The sequence below is a fragment of the Arachis ipaensis genome, chromosome B07, assembly GCF_000816755.2.
Source record: "Arachis ipaensis cultivar K30076 chromosome B07, Araip1.1, whole genome shotgun sequence".
Classification (NCBI taxonomy): Eukaryota; Viridiplantae; Streptophyta; class Magnoliopsida; order Fabales; family Fabaceae; genus Arachis; species Arachis ipaensis.
Window position 1 is genome coordinate 103480392 of NC_029791.2, and position 4223 is coordinate 103484614.

Consider the following 4223-nt stretch of genomic DNA (forward strand, 5'->3'; position numbering starts at 1 on the left):
GCCTGTGATTCTTGGGTTGATGGATATGGATATGGTGCATATGGAAGTGGTGGTTCTTGGGAGTAATTGGGTTGGAATTGGGGTGGATAAAGGTTAGGTCATATGGTGGTGAATGGTTGTAGTTAGCTTGTGAGTATGGTGGTTCAAGGCTATGTTGAGGAGGTGGTTTATGGGCGTATGATGGGGCTTGTTGGTAACTACAAGGGGGTCCACCATATCTATCATCTTGGTATGCACCTTGGAATGGTTCTTGACCATAGTAATTTGGTGGAGGTGGTTTGTCACGAAGGGGTCCACCATAACTATTGTCTTTGCATGCATTGTAGAATGGTCGTTGTCCATGGTATCTTGGAAGGTGTTGTTACCGAAAGGGTTGATCAGATCCTCGTGGCTCCTTTCATCTGTGATTGTTTCGACCTTGATGCATGTTCCTGTTATAGCTTCCATTCCTTTCAACAACATTAGAACCAAACTCAAAGCGACGGGGGTGAGAACTCATAGTAGCTAATAAAAATTAAAAACAAAAATAAAAACAAATAAACAAGCAAAATAAAATATTTACAATAACCAATAATAAGGCACACAATTGCAACTCCCCGGCAACGGCGCCATTTTTTGATGAACGGACTTCTGCCAGTAAAGAATTTTATGAAAATAATCACGTTGCAAGTATAGCTTCTAAACCAACAGAGAATCCTGTCGTACAAAAGTTTGGTTGTCACAAGTAACAAAACCCAATAAAATTTATAACCGAAGTATTTAAACCTTGGGTCATCTCTCAAGAAGTTGCAGGGAGGTGTGTTTATTATTGGTTATGGAAAAAGTATTTTTTTTGGGTTTTTTTTTAAGATAAGAAGTAATAATAGTAAATGGCAATAGAAACAAACTAACTATAAAAACTCTTGGCAAGGTATGAGAACTGGAAATTCCATCCTAGTTATCCTTATCAGGTGTGATGAGAATTGTTTATTGCTCCCACTTAGTTAACCCTTAATAAATAAAGAAAAGTCAAGTGGACTAATCAATTTGATTCTTCAAGTCCTAGTCAACTCTTGTGGAAAGACTAGCTTTAGAGGGATCCAAATCAATCAGCAAATTCCAATTTTCAATCAACTGCTGAGTTTGATAACTCAAGTGTCACCAATTACTCAACCAAAGCAAAGGGAGAAAAATCTAAATTATTTATATCATAAACAGAATAAAGCAATCTTAAATCTGAAATACCTCAAATTGCATTAAATAAGAAATCAATTCTAACATGGAGTTCATAAGCCAATTTGGCAACATAAGTAATTAGCAAGTGAAATAGAGCAACTAAAGTAATAGAGTAAATAAAAGTAGAAGAGAAATTAAATTAAAGGAACATTGAACTTGGAATTGAGAAGAATCAATCCTAAAACTAAGAGAAATCCTAAATCCTAAAACCTAAGAGAGAGGAGAGAGCCTCTCTCTCTAGAAAACTACATCTAAAACCTAAAATTGTGAATAATGAATGAATGTTGAATGAATGATTTGATTTCCTCATTCTCCAGCCTCTATTCTGTATTTTTGGGCTTGGATTTGGGCCGAAAAAGGGTCCGGAAATCACTGAGGGCGTCTTCTGCAATTTCCTGCACGTGGCGTCCGTCACGCGTACGTGTGGGTCACGCGTGCGCGTCATTTGGATATTTTCCTTGCCACGCGTACGTGTCAGTCACACGTACACGTCAGTCACGCGTACGCGTCATTTGTGCTCTGCGCTAGGCACGCGTCCGCATTGTCCATGCGTGCGCGTCGCTGCCATTTTCTTCAAAACTCCATTTTGTGCGTTCCTTCCATTTTTGCATGTTTCCTTTCTGTCCTCTAAGCCATTCCTACCCTGTGAAGCCTGAAAATACTTAACACACAGATCACGGCATCGAATGGTAATAAGGGATAAAATATTTTTTTAAGGCATAGGAAACATGTTTTCACATATATCATAGAATATGGAAGGAATTGTAAAACTATGCAAATTATATGAATAAGTGGATGAAGAATTGATAAAAAAACACTCAATTGAGCACAAGATGAATCATAAAATAGGGGTTTATCAGACCAATAGGATAGGTTGAACTAAAATGATGGTTGGTGTGTTAAATGTTGATGAATTGATGAATGTTGGGTTGATTGTGATGAATTTTAATGATATGATGATGTTGAATGATCGTATGGATTGGAAGTTGGTTCCTTATGATAATTATAGTGTTATGATTTATGAAATGGTGGGTTTGATGGTGATTTTGATCAAAAGTGTTATATAGTTGATGTTGGAATTGAGAGTAATAAAATGAGAAGGAGAATATGGTAAGGTTGGTGTATTATGATACAACAGGTACATTTTGATGAAAAATGGAATTTAGGATGGTTTGGTATGGTTTGGTATGATTTGGTATGGGTATGGTAAGATATGGTGGGAATTGTAAAGTTTGGTAAAATTGGGTTTTTTGGTGAACTTTGTCTGATCATAACTTTTGCTTCGGTTTTCGAAATTGATTGAAATTTATTTAGAATTAAAGATCTTTAAAAACTCTTTAAATCAATATAAAGTTTGTGAAAATTGGAATTTTGTAGAGGAAGTTATGATCCTTCAAAGTTGGTGTTAAAAATCTGAGATTATGCAAAGTTGCAGAATTTCATGATTTCTGATATGTGCGGGCGCACACCCTCGTACGGACGCACAACCTGCAAATATTTTGACCTGTGCGGACACACGCACAGGCAGGGAAGTGCGCTCTGTTCGCAGCGCTAGCACAGCTTGTGCGCGCACATATCTAAGGAAAAACTTCAACCTGTCCGGACGCACAGGTCTGTGCCGACGCACACGTCGGGAAGGTCAGTCTGTTGGGGGCACTGGCACAGGTTGTGCGAGTGCACAGATCCTTGTAAAAATTGACACCTGTGTGTACACACCGGTGCGTACGCACACCCCTGTTTCTCAAAATTATATTTGTTTTCAACTATTCTACCTTCCCAACAAGGTTGTAAGCTTCTAAAATACCATTTTAAGACTTATGGGCTTAACTTTGAGTATTAGAACATGGGATGTAACTTAAGGTTGCTAGAACACAGTTTTATGATAAATTAGAAAATAGAGGCCTAGGTTTCTGGCGTGTTGAGAATGATTTGACGTTGGGTGGAGGATGATTGATATATGAGATAAGGAATGATGAACTTTTAACATTGGAAACTGAGTTATGAATGGACAGTGGTTGAGATGAGTTGAGGACTCAGATTGAGACGATGGATCTCTGTATACTGAAAATGTTTTCTAAAAACTACTGAAATATTGTTTTTATTGAGAATATGAGATGCTATGCGCCCGGCAGGGACGGAGGTTGGATCCCTCCTGTTGAGGTAGCGGCGGCGGCGTAAGGGCGGTGGTTCATCCCGCTTGCGTTGAGATGTGAGGTCTGTGGCAAGAGTATCCCTCTCGCATCCCTTCGGATCTATAGGCGTGCAGGCGCCGGTACCTGGACAGTGATCCGGGCACTATATCTCGGGGTTCCCATATGAGAAATCCGAAGGGCGACGTCTCCATGGAGATGTGTTGGGTTGGCAGTTGAACCGATAATGTGATATCACAGCCAGTAGGGCAGGCATTCATCATATGCATCTTCTATCTGTTTGCTTGCTTTGCCAACTTGAATTTGTATGTCCAATTGAATAACATGTCTAATTGCTTACTTGATCTACTTGCCTTGTATGCTTTTACTTGTGAATTACTTGCATTGTTATTAATTGTGCTTTCTACTGGGATTGAGGAGGTTCGGAAGGCGGTGGCGATGGGATCGCATGGAGGATAGGTTGGTGAAGGCTGTGGGACAGCGGTGTTTGGTTAGAATAGAAATCCCTTTAGATAGATTACCTGGTTTAACTATGATAAGGTTTATATTATGCTTATTTGCTTTAGAATGCCTAAGTTTGAATCTTGTGATGGATATGGAGCTTAGGATTGCCTTTGGCATCCCGGGGTCTTATATCCTACATCACTGGACACTGTTACCATACTGAGAACCTCCAGTTCTCATACTATATCTTTGTTGTGTTTTTTCAGATGTAGGTCGCAACCCACCTCGGTGAGTTGCTTTGGATGGTGACAGGAGCGGAGGATCTTGGTTTCCTTTGGAGTCTTTTTGGTTTATTTTGTTTATATGTCTCTCACTTTTGTATTTTGTTTAGCCTAGAGGCTTATATTATGAGAG